The following is a 13,458-nucleotide window of genomic DNA, read 5'->3' as shown; positions in this document are numbered from 1 at the left end:
AATGGGATGCTGATCTGATCAGGGCCTCTATAATAGAGGGCACTGGCAGGTTTTCACACTATCAAAATTAAGGGAGCAAAAAGGGTCAAACATGCTGGTGCCAAACAAAGAATGGACTTTAAAAAAGGTCAGGAGACTTAACTACATGAGTAGAAATCAGCTAACACTTACTTTTCAAAGAATACTGGCTTCCTAGTTAGTAAAAATTCTTAAAGGTTTCTCCTTAATACTGGCAGAGTTTAGAGCACTTTCAGGGCTTCTACAATTTATGCATAGGGCACAGACACAAGGGGTTCAGTTCTCTTCCCATATATTCAATTTTACAAAGATGTAACACTGGTGACTTCGCTGGAGTTACCCCAGATTTACATCAGTGGTAGGTCACTCAACACCCAAAATATCTACTCTAAAAAGAAGGAGAAAATGAAGAAACATCTACCAATTTTCTTGTTAATCAGGAATACCATTCTGTCCACTAATAAACCAACATGTCTACTTTTATTTATGGACTCCTACTATTTTTATGGTAAGGTAACCTGTAAAGAAAAAGTAAATTGAATTTGTGCTCTTTCTTCTTTTTTGTGATGTATAAAAGAAGTCTGAAAGGTTTTTGTCAACAAACAAATACTCCTATTTAAATTCAACACCAAATAAATACTTTGGAGAAAGGTTGTCTTTGATAAATATTCAACACTACTGCTCCTTTACTAAAGATCTGAGAGTTAAAAATATACATCTTCTGACACCTCTATGAGATTTTCTAGCAAAACCAGAGAAGATCAGACTTGATATTCCTGATATTTTCAAGGTAAAGAACAAGCAGATATAATCTTTTAAAAATACACCCAAGACTTATTTATATATCATAAAGAAACAAAAAAGGACACAACCCATTTTTAAATAAAAGCTTTCCAGGTGACATTTAAGAAACATTACTCACAGTTAAAAATCTCAGTTATGTTCATTTGGGATGAGTGGCGTCTCAGTGGGTGCAAGCTTTCCCCCCATTAGTCTGAGCAAGTTCTATATCATGCTTACTGAGATAACTGAAACCTGTTTTGTCTCCAAAGTTGCAACAAAATGGAAGTCAGATAGTATTTCAGCTTTGGCAAACAATGAGAGAGTTTTCTAGGAAAATACCTGTTTTTTTTAAATACAAATATATTTCAAATCATTTACACAAATAGAAAATGCTTTCCTGCTAATGTTATTAATAATGAGAAGGAAAAGGACAGGCTCAAGTCAAGTACAATAAATCTGCAATTAAATTAGTATTTCTGAAAAGAAAAATATTTAAGAGTGCAGTCTGTCAGCTGGAGATCAGACATGACAACCAATTGTAACCAATTAGCTGACTCTCCTGTCCTGCCTGAACTCACTCTGTAGTATATCTGTGCCCTGAACACTGTTTCAGCCAAGACTTAAAATAAAAAGAGGATGCAAGGCATTTCCAGCTGGGAGAGACATTTATTTAATGCCCTTTGCTACTCCCTAAAGACTAGTAGGCCTTGCCTACACTAGGGAAAACAGCAAACATTCTTCTGCACTGGTGCAGTTGCAGCTACCAGCTGGGTGCTGCCAGCTGGGTATCCTGTAGTGTAGACTGGCACAAGCATTAGACATCACTATATGGTTAAAAACACCTGTGCCTGCTCTACACTACAGCTTATATTGTTGGTAGCACCAGTCTGGCTGTACCAATCAGAAAAACATACCTCCCTAATTTTGATTCACAGTGTCCTAGGGCCAAAACCTGCTCTCAGTTATACTTGACTAAATCTCCAATAACTCCACTGAAATCAGTGGAATTACACTGCTGTGACTGAGAGTAGAGTTTAGCCCCTATCTGAAATCTCTTCTACAGTAGTTTGAGGGTCTTACAGCTACTTGGCTGGGGTACTTTGGAGAGCCAGGTCACAAGAGGCCAGGCTGAAAAATGGAAAAGTGGTCACTTCTTCAAAGTAGTCATTACTCTGATTCTTTTTGCTTGCAATTAATTTTTCCTATAATATAATAGGGTAATAATAATAATCACCTATCTACAAAGATATGTCTATCATTATACAGAGCCCTAGAGGGAAACTGGAATAATATATTTTGAACTGTCACTTGATGTTCTCAAAGTGCATTACAAACAAACCACACAGCACCCAGGCAGAGCAAGTAGGTACTGTTAGTCCAGATTTATCCTTGTTCCCATGCAGGTTTTGGTGAAGGAAGTAATGTGCTTTTCCTATCCTGGAGCGGACAAGACTGCTCTGGTAGGTTTTTGTGCATGGAAAAACAGCACAAAATATTCTGGATGAATATTGTCCTGAAGGACTATACTATATATAATACAAAGATGTCAATGTTTTACAGACTCACTCTTCTGACCATAATAAAACCATTTTCAATGCAGTGTCAGAAATCTTCTTAAATGTGGCAGTGCAGATGACAAAATAGTCAAACATAGCAAAAGCACTTAAAGCAGACAACAGAATACCTTCCCAGAAGACAAAAGGTCTCTGTGTGTGCTGCTCACCCTCAAGCTGTTGAAAGGATGGACTTTGTAATGGAAATGAAATGGAATTGAAGAAGCAAACAAATATTGTTCAGTCCACTGAATGCTGAGAGTCTAGTTGGATAAAATCCCTCAACCGATGCAAATAGCCTTTTCCCCCACTACTACCAACCCCTCTTTTTCTTTAAATATTTATTTAAATACATTAGCCCCAAATATTTAGTTCAGCATTTGAGAATAAACTTTTGGAAATATAAAATCATCCTTACTAAAAAATAAATGAATGTAGTAATATAAAGGTTGGGGAAAATATTTTGTTAAAAATATTGTTTAACAGTAAAGACTGTCTGAAATAACCACAATGGGCTGAAAAGAAAGCTGGTCTTTTTTTTTAGGAAGGAGAACATGTCCTGCAAGATATTTCTTAGTAATCAGTGCTAATTGATGCATTTTGTAGGTTATATTACTTCTGATTCTTTGCAAGTAAGTAGGTTTTTCACATTTAAGGAGACTTGCGCACAAACTGGATTTGTAGGGTGGGGTCCAAACAGCCTGACATAACATAAAGTTTGAATCCACAATGAGATCTAGATTGGAACTTCACAACACAGGGCTGGCTAAACTTGAATACATGTCAGAACTTCCTCAGGCTTTGGAGCAAAACTTCTGTATTGCAAATCTTTCTTTAACTTGGATTTGTTTTCATTTCTATGCAGATCCAATTCTGAAATGTAAAATAGATTATCAATGATGTGGTGATAATATTTAAAGAAGGAACTCCCAAGAACATTTTCTCCCTATCTTATGATCCGTGCCCATGTCCCTGGGGCCTGGGTGATCCAGAGGACCTGGGAGGGACTGGCAAATGTATTCATTTGTTTTCCCATGTAAAAAAAATGCCATCTCATAATCATAAATAAGTGAAGAGGCAGAATGACAGGCAAACAAATCTATATTAAGTGCACTTGGTGGAAGTATTTATGTTTTTTTCCTGAGAAAAGGGCTCTTTACTCTGACATGGTGTCAGGATGTCCTCCCATCAAGGGCAGTATCACCTAATGGTCAGCCACACCCCAACACCTGGTTTGGCCCTTTAAGTGTTCAGAAGGTCCAAAAGAAACCTAAAGGTCTTGGAAATGAATGGTGACTGGGGGAAGGAATCTGGAGACTGTCCCTTTAAGGGCCTGCAGAGAAGACAGGACAGGGCTTTCTCTTGCCCAACCAATTGGGAGAGAGTTGGGAGAAGGGGAACAGCATAAAGGCTGCCTCCTCCCTCATAGCAGACAGCCAGTGACAGGAGGAGCCTGGTTGGTTGAACTGTCCAGAGTGGTAGGCTGATAGGAAGGGGTGTTCCGATGAAGGCACTGGCAAAAAGCCTTGCAACTGCCTAAGCAAAGGTAAGAGACCTGAGCCACAAAGCCTAGCTCCAGAGAGAAGGCTGAGAGAGCTTCTAGTTGAAAGAGGGTAAGACAGTTTACTCTAAGGCAAAGAGGCCTGAGATATAACCCCAGTCCCAGGGAGAGGGCTGAGGGGAGCTCCTGTTTAAAGGAGAGGGATACTGACTGTTTTAAGATATGGGGCAGTATGCTCCAGCTGCCACAGGGAAGAGCTGAGAGTGGCTGCTAGGAAACACTTCTGTATCTGGCCCAAGGGCAGTTGTGAGGAATCTCAAAGTCAGGGTGGAGGCAGCAGAGTCTGCAGAGCTTGTGAAGATGCTGATGAGTGAGGCAAAGGTAGCAGCAGCCCAGGGAAAATGGTGGAGGGATTGAAGGAATGGTCCTTAGCTGCCTAAACAGGCTTCCTAGGCTGGAATCCAGAGGAGCGGGTAGGCCTGGGTTCCCCTACATCTCCTCTTGGCCTGGGGGAGAAACATGGGTGTCAAGAATAAAAGAAGACAAGACTAACAAGGTCAGATAGAAGATGGGATTGAAGGACATTAGGTTTTGAGTTTCCTATTTTCTGGACTTTTCTGTTAACCCTGGGAGGGGAACGGCCTGAGCAGTGATCTGGATGAAGGGCTAGGCCATGTAGATGGACAGACTGTTGTGGCACTAGGATAACTGAAGGGGGTGCAAGGCTGAGAATCTTTGCAGTACTGCACCCAGACGCTAGGAGGCATTATGAAGGTGGAAGAACTCTATGATAGTGATGCAAAGGAGTCTTAATGGAAATGGAACTGAAGCCCAAAGTATAGCACATTGTTCAGACAGTATAAAATGAAATGTGGGAAGGGATATGAAGACCATGTAGGTCATCTCCATGAGGAATCTTTGTTTAAATAACTGACACTTGGTGCAATGGTTCAGTCTAAAAGTAAAAACAATAAAATTTGCTATTCAGAAGTACTTTTATGAACCCTATACATCATCTCTGGCAGGCATGATTTAGCAGGATCCAGAGGGGGAGTAATAGGCAGAGAAATCATCCCAATCTCCCCATCAGCTTGGTGGTAGAATTTTAATAAAGGGCACCTGGAAGCTGTCAATGGGCCCCCTCCAGCACATCACTGCAATATGTGCTCTGAGTTTTAATTCCTTTCTACACTTGTTAAAGTCAACCAGTGAAAGAAAATGTTGCCAGATCATGATAGATCCACCTCCAACTGTATATCTGGTTCTAATTAAAGTTAAATAATGATCTTCTACCATATGTTGGGTATAACTTGAGGTTTTTACAAAATATGTCTTAGATTAACTGTACAGTATATACCACAGCCTCATTGAGCTGTTCCTCTGAAGAGAAACAGCCTTATTCCTGCTCTATAGTTAGAAGGACTTTTCCTTCAGGCTAAACCAGACAACAAATTAGGGGTGGGCCTTCAGTGTGGTCTTTTCTGATTTTAAGGTGCTGGGTCTCTAACCCGGAATGTTTTCTACAAGGGAAGCATAATGAGGTCAGCCACTAGGCCATTGAAAACACTGACTTCACTGTAAAAGGGTTCCACTACATCAGAGAGATGTATGTGTTGGAATAGAAATTTGTACGTGTAATGGTGAATGTTACAAGGCCCCTCTGTGCTTATCCGTGATGTATGTTACAGCTACTGACTAGGAGGCCTTAGCTATTTAGCTCACACTGTAGCAGTTCACTCTTTGAGCACTGAAAGTCCCTGGTTTAGTCCTTGGTATGTCAGCTAAAACTGTGGCTGTCACATGTGTAGACACAAGGTAAAAAATATTAAAATTAGTTTACATCCACCCAAACAATTTAAAAAGTTTGTAAAACCCAATAAGGGATGTTTGTTTGAGTCATTAATGGTCTATCAGGTAAAAGTGTATTTAGGCAACTCTGGAAAAGCATACTATTTTCTTGATAGACTATAATGGCTCCAAAGAATAGTTCTTGGATGTTCATTGTTTCCTATACTCCTAATATGGTGAATTTCCTGTGATTATTTACTGCTATTAAGAACATAATGCATAATTTTTAAACATCTCAGGAGCTAATATTTTCTGTTACCACTGTTTGTTTCTACCAGATGGACAGCGTTCAAAGACCTAAAAAATCTTAAATATTTAATTCAGTCAGATCTTCTGATGCTTCTAGTTAACTGAATTAGCCTTCTCTAATAATGCAAAGTGATTGTGGTCAAACCTACTAGCACGAGCAGGACAGATTGAGTGCAAGTTCCCTGCCTCTGAATTAATCCAAAAGGCTCTTCTCATGACTTCAGTGTGTCTTAATGGAAAGTTTATGGATCTTTCCCCATCCCACCCTGAAGCAAAGGCAAACATTGCCATGATCTGAAGCCATGTCATTATGCACCAGCAGCAAATGGTAATGTAATCAAAGATGCTAGGATTGGACCAGTGCAGGAGTGGTGGGTCTATGAAACTATTAGTTGGATGTGTTCATATATTGAATCTAATAACCCAAGCGGCATCACAGAGCCATTTAGAGAGCACTAAAACAGATTCATGGAACGCTGAGCATTGCAAACTTTGCTTTCAGAACAGCTCTAAAAACACAGACTGCTGTACAATTATGAAAAAGCAGGAAAATATAACGGTCATATTAGCAGTCACTGTTTGCTGACTAAACATGATTTTGCCAGAATTATTTTCAGAAATTAATGCTAACACTTGCATTATACAGTTGTTCACATATCAATGCCAATGATTATAGACAAAAATAACTAAAGGTTACTCTAAAAAAGGAATAACTTTAAAAGGCTGGTATTCATCCTACATTGTATTAACATACAAATGCCACAAACAATTGTAGATGCGGATTTGTAGGAAGCTGTCATGTGAATGGTACCTAGGATAAGCAAAAAGCATGTTTAAACAAAGTGTAAATCAGATGAGTGATAAATCTGTCCATTAGAAATCTGTTCAGTGACTGGAAACAAATACTTTTCAAACCTCTTCGTGGGCAGCTGAGTCATCCAAGCACATCTGATACACGATCACACCTGGCATTTTGTATCTAAGAGCACCATGTTGTGGTAGGTTATCTGAGGCCAAAGCTGAGTTACCCAAGTGTCTCCCATGACATTACCATAGAATGACACAGAAGAAGCCCTGATCATGCTGCACTCTGGGCTTAAAGATAAAGCTGTTCTTTTTTTAAAGAGAGAGTGGAAAAAGACAGGTTCCTAAAATGACTCAGAATAATACAGATTCATGTGTGAAACCCACCTAAGTTATGGTCATTTCCCTACTAGCAATGAGCAGAAGCAGGTAATATGTTTTAGGCAATATAAACATCTGGTACACAAAGGATTAGACAGGATTTTCACAAATTAAAGTTAAATCATGTGAAAATGAAGACAAAATGTAAATTACATGTCTTCACTAACAGTAAAATGTGCATATATTACAACTTTGGCTTGCTAAACAAAGGCCAATTCGCTGAGATAGCTTCATTAATTATAAAACATCATGATGGTGCATGGTGCTTTGCAGACAACGTCCCTGCTTCAAGGAGCTGACAATCTAAGACAGTGGTGCCCCAAACTTTTTCCACTGCACCTTACCCAGTCCGCCCCCATTAATCCCCCAAGCTGTGGTGGGGAGCTGTGGTTGGAACTGCAGCTGGGATTGGAGCTGGGGTCAGGAGCAGAGCCAGAGCCGCAGCTGGAGCCATGGCCAGGGGCGGGGCCAGAGCAGACATGGGACAGAGTGGGGCTGGGTGGTGCTCCCTCCCCTGAGGGGGGCTGGCTTAGCCCCACCATGCCCTCCTGAACATTCCTCCACACACCCCCTGGGGGGGCAAGCCCCACATTTTGGTGATCACAGATCTAAGGGGAATAAGCCTGCAAAGTATTATTTCCAGATGTAATGCCTGCTACTCTGAGTAATAGTAAATAGTGTTTGCAGGTCTGGGCTCTACGACATGCTTTGATGTGAAATGATAGCAAACAAGCTGATCATGTGGTTGATTTGGTAGCAGTGCATATGTCTTGAGGCTTTCACTTTTTTGCTTTAAGATTATATTGCTTTTAAAGGCAGGGGGCTTACACATTTGTGGCAGAATAGTGTTTTTAAAGTGACACTTGGAGGCCAGGGTGGTGATATAGCATGGAAGAACTAAGGCAGTGAGACATGAATGAGAGAAGGGAACAAGGGAGATGATGAGGTGGAAAAACTTGGTTGGAAAAAAGTTGCACAGGGAGAGTGAAAAGAGAAGTAGGCAGGAGCTATTCCAGGACCTTGCATGTGAAGACAAGGAGCTTGAATCTGAGATGGAAGATGAGTGGATGCAAGTGAAGGGAGCTGGGCATGGTTGGTATATGACTTTCATAGTTCCATTTTTGAGAGGGACAAGATGAGAAGCCTGCCAGCAGGAGGCTGCATTAGATGAGGCATGAGACAATCAAGGTTTTGATTAGGGATTTAACTGTGGGAATGGAAAGGAAAAGATGGGCCCTGGAGATGATGTAGAGGAAAAACTGGCTAGACTAAACAAAAGCATTGTCAGGAGGAGTGGAGAACTGGAAAATATTTTTATAAACAACATATGGCCCTCAGAGTATCTTGTGATATTAACCTGCCTGAATGTCTGCAGTTAAATCAAAGGAGGCTTCAAAGGGGGGGTTGTTACAGAATCCAGGAAAGGTAAAACAGTTATACAGATAAGACAGCCTCTTAGGTACTCAGCTCAAAGGCAAGTAAGAAAACAATGGGGCCATTACTGGGAGATGGTACTTTCAGGTGCTAACAGGCTTTGGTTTGTCCATACAGATTCCCCAAAAGATCAAAAGCCCCTGATGGATTAAAAAGGTGCCCCTGGCAGAAAACCTGGGGTAGTGCTCTGCTCAGCTGGAAACGGACAGACACAGAATCAGCATGCTGGATGGAGGCTGACGAAAGTCAGATTTTGCAAAAAGTACGCTGTAACTTGTTGTCTAGAGAATGGGGAGAAGCAAGGCTAAGTCATGTCTGCCTAAGGGCTTGAGAGAATGCCAAGCACAGGTAAAACAAAATGCATACAGATCTTTATTACTTTTAAAATCTACTTCCCTAAGCTCTATGTACTGTTTGGGCAAATAAATCATACTTTGTTTTGGAGAAACCGCTTCTGTGTCACTGCATACTGTGACCATAGGCTCCACGAAGAAGAATTCTAGCAGGGTAAAAGTCCTGTTGGACTGCTAGGTAACATGGTTGGCACACAGGAGACCAAGTCAGAGAGTAGCTGGATTACAGGATTCCACCTCAAAGGGAAGTGGAGGCACAGGTCTGCCACTTGAGAGGGGAACATATGGGGGACTGGAAAAGGGTTTCAGAACCTACCCAGGAACTGAGATGAGGTTTTTATGAGGGGAGAGAATAAGAAAGGCAACATGATGCTGAGCTTATGGGATAGGAAGGATGGTGAAGATGCTGATGGCAAAACAAAAGATAAAGGTCCAATCCAGCACTCACTGAAGTCTTACATTGATTTCAAGGGGTACTGGATTAGGTCCAAAGTGTGGAGGGATAGGAGTCCAGAAAGAAGAGATCGAGTGGGAGAAAGATTAGACCTAAAGTGGTCACGTCAGACCCCATTGCTACTGGAGCTAAAATCCTTGAGAAAGGTTGCCTTTCCACAGGGTCAGTGGTCCTTGATGCCAAGCCAAAACCTATTGATCATCAAACTGTTAGAGACAAAACACTATGACCCTGTGACCTACAGTAGAAAAAGAAACTCAATATAAGATACCTCCATTACTCCAGGGCTTAATAGGGGAAAGACTCTTTACTTGAGAGGGTTAAGCTTACTCTGTACTTGTACCCCAAATGCTGCACTGTTTCTTTAATTTTGTGCTGCTTTTTAGGCTTCCATTCCCTGCTGTCAGACACACAAGTCATGGGGAAAACAAAGAAATGATTCAAAATAAAAAAATATATTAAAGCATTTTAACATACACCCTCTGACACTAGCAGCATCTCATGCCCTCTGTTGTCCAGTGCTGATGACAGGCTGCACAGAAATCCTCCCTTATCCTGTGGCCATCAGATGGGAGGATGATTTTCAAAGATTTGACTAGATAGCAACCCAGGAGACAGACTAAGAGTTAAAAGAAACTATTGTAACCTTGGGCAAGTCACTTCCTTCTGTATCTCAGGAATAGTGACACTGATTTTCTTTGTGAAGCGCTTTGAGTTCTCTGGATCAAAAGAGCTACAGAAAGCTCGGTATCATTATTATTGCTAAGAAAGATAGAACTGACTCCCCATCCCCATAGGCGATTCATTACCCACTGCAAGAGGAGCAATTTCCTTCCTTTTAAAAGAATTTGCAAGTGTGTGTTTAGAAGTTGAATTTGTTACCTGTCTCATTAGAATGTGGGTTCCCTGCAGCAATAAAAATGATCAGTTACAAATTAAAAAAAAAGGAGTAGACATCTTCCCTCCCAGTTTGTTAATAAACCAAACTCCCATCTCCTTCCCTCTCTCCCCGCTTTATTTAAAAGGTCAAACAAAAACCGGGCAAAGCAAGTCATTCTTATACCAAGCCATGCACCTCAGACCACAAGAGGGAGCAGCTTCCAGAGGCACAAGCTGGCCAAGCCAAGTGTGGAACCTGGAATTGACAAAATAATCTCACAGGAGATCCTAACTCCTAAAATAGGACAAAGGAAAAGAGGATCTCTCTCAACTTAGTGGGTGTCGTTTAAGACTTTGTATATCATAAGCAATTCCATAAACTTCACCGCGAAATGGATAGGTAGCCAGATGCACTGCTATGTGCTCACAGTTGATTGCCCCATTCAAGAGATGCATCTGCACTAGCTGAAGTTCCCACGTTTGTTTGTTTTTTCAAGGGTAACCCTAAGTGGAACACATTACAGTAACCTAACGTGGAGATTATAGGCTCAGCACTCCAAACCTGCTAAATTAAGCTTGACAGTTACTTAAAAAAAAACCCAAAACACAACTTACTATAGGAGGATAGGCAGGCCAAGTTAGTACTGTAAAACAAAATAAAGACAGGCCAGCAAACCAAAGGGTTCAGACTACAGACTTTCTAAACTACCCAAAACCACTTCAAGTGACTTTTGCACCATCTCCACGTCATTGCTGGTTTTGTTTAACATTCTTAACTCTGGCAACAGATCCTGTTCACTTAAGCAAACACTCGTGAGCAGAGTGCTGTATTGCCAATGGATTTTACTCAGAGGCTGTTGCCACCAACCCTAACACAGAACGTTGCCATTTTCTGTGACTGTCTCAGATGCTGCTGCATGTCTAAACAGACTACTCGCCCACTCGTTGTACTGTAAGGTCACATTTTGAAAAGAAAAATGTCTAGGTCAGCCAGGAAATATAGTGTGGTATAAGACTTCTGAGGGCCAGATCCTTAGCTGGTATCAATCACCTAATGTGTGGCCCCAAATCTTCAGTGCCACCTACACACTTCTGGTAATGCTGACTAGCACTTGCAGGGGTATTTTCTCTCCTTGATCCTCATGCAAAAACTCCACTAGCTTCAATGAGAGAGACTGTATACATGCAAATAAAGGGGAGATGGGGGGGGGGGGCTGAAATTCTGGCCACCCCCACGAAGTCAGTCCCACTGACATAAACAGGGCTAGGATTTCACCCATTATGTTTGTGATGTTTATCTAGCTGGGTGAAGCTCAATTCCTCCCAGATGGAGAAATCATAAGTGAGTGGGATGGAGGTTTCTTTCCAAGTTGTTTTCAGATTAAATAAGTAAAACGTTGCATGACCATAGTCTCTGCCCCATCTCTTAAAAATGCAATATTAGGCCAGGTTTATACTATAAACTTACATTGGTATAACCATGGCACTCAGGGCATGAAAATTCCACACCCCTGGGCAACGCAGTTATATGGACCTAACCCTGCAGTGTAGACAGCGCTATGTCGACGGGAGGATTCCTCCCGTCGACATAGCTACCACCTCTCACGGTGGTGGATTAACTACGCCAATGGGAGAAGCAGTCCCATCAGCGTAATAGCATCTTCACAGAAGCACTACAGCGGCACAACTGCACTAGTGAATGGTATGGTATTGCCACCCTTACTTCTGCACTGCTGCCAGCAGTGGCATTGTCTTCAGAGCCTGGCATGCGGCAAGCGGCCACAGCTCTCACAACCCCCATACAATAGCCTTGCAACCCCCTTTTGGGTCAGGACCCCTCAGTTTGAGTACCACTGATATGGCTTGTCCATGCAGCCCTGGAGAAGCTCCAATTTTCATAGCTATCCCCATGCATTTGCATTACAGCAGGGAGTGGGACACTGCTCCCAGCCATTCCTGAAATTATTCAGTGCCTCTGGTTACCCACAACAAAGAATTAAAGCCATTCAACTTATTTCACTTCTGGCACCATGTGATGAACTATTTGCAAAGCATAACAACAACTTTATTGAATCGACTAACTTATGGACAACGCTGTGCTTTCTCTTATACCAGTAGATGGTGCTGTTCATAATAATACCTATCTACGTATATACACACACAGACAGATACATGTAACTTTTATACAACGTCTGTTAACACTATTATTTCTCCATTGCTTAAGAGTGAGAAGTTTCAGGCCACTTGTTCAGATGAATCAGAAAATCAGAAGACAAATAAAAAGTTAAAAAGTAAAGTGGATACAGGCAGACACAACCAAAAATAACTATCCTCCCTTTGAGGGGGTGTGACTAGCATGTGAGGTTTCAGCTGCTTGGTGGCAGTGATATTTAAAACAAATATTATTAATGAGTTGGGTTAGACTTGATGAGAACTGAAGCAAAACCAGAAGACTGCTATCTCCTTTGCTTTTTGGCCCCACCTTAACTCCACCTTCACTATCACAAATCCTGTTGACTTTTGTGGTTTTTGTCTTGTTTTTGGTTAATGAAAATATAGTTCCAACTGTAGGTACAATTCTCAGGCAAACTGCTCAGTGTGTCCCTAAGGAAGACAGCATCAGCAGCAAATCATGCTAGAGTTCTGTCACATAATTTCCATCTATTCTGAGTATAATGGACTACATATACACATTCCCTTGAGGCCACCCAAACTCAATCTGGCAGCAAACAAGAACATTAAATCCACCTACTCCACCGACATGAGAGCAACCCACAATGCAAAACACATTAGCAGAGATGCAGTCATCAAATACACAGATCGTGTCACAACTCCTATGTACTCAGAAAATGCAGTCTGGCTGAGTCATTGGAAACAGGGTGGTTGAATACATAGTACCAGAAGTATTTAAATCTAATATTTACTACATTTAAAAATGTATGTTAAAAGAACATTACGGTTGCAAAGTCAAGTGTTCAAAAGTTAGGAAATGCCAGCATTAAGGTTGCCTGTGCAACCTTAATTCATCCTCTTATGTGTATGCATTATGATACAGTCATTGTTTACATGATCACATATTATTTTTTCCAAAGGAGAAAGGTGGCCAACCTGGATGACCTTGAGGAAGATTTTGATGAATAGAGCAGGAGGCTTGATCACAGTGAACAAGGTCAGGATCTCAGAAAGTTGAAGCAGAGGCAC

At 41.3% G+C, this 13,458-nt stretch overlaps 1 long non-coding RNA gene across 1 annotated transcript; it reads left to right on the top strand.

Moving 5' to 3' along the window:
* Positions 1-3,795: 3,795 nt before the first annotated feature.
* On the top strand, positions 3,796-10,539 carry LOC137167151 (uncharacterized). The gene is made up of 3 exons (XR_010924024.1): positions 3,796-3,900; positions 8,689-8,919; positions 10,404-10,539. It is a non-coding gene; the product is annotated as an uncharacterized lncRNA (long non-coding RNA).
* The last annotated feature ends 2,919 nt before the right edge of the window (positions 10,540-13,458 follow it).

This window comes from Emydura macquarii, unplaced genomic scaffold (genome assembly GCF_026122565.2).
Source record: "Emydura macquarii macquarii isolate MOO-44397 ecotype Brisbane River unplaced genomic scaffold, CSIRO-AGI_Emac_v2 contig_2897, whole genome shotgun sequence".
Classification (NCBI taxonomy): domain Eukaryota; kingdom Metazoa; phylum Chordata; order Testudines; family Chelidae; genus Emydura; species Emydura macquarii.
Note: the sequence above shows the minus strand (reverse complement) of the source record. Positions and strands in the feature narration are given on the sequence as shown.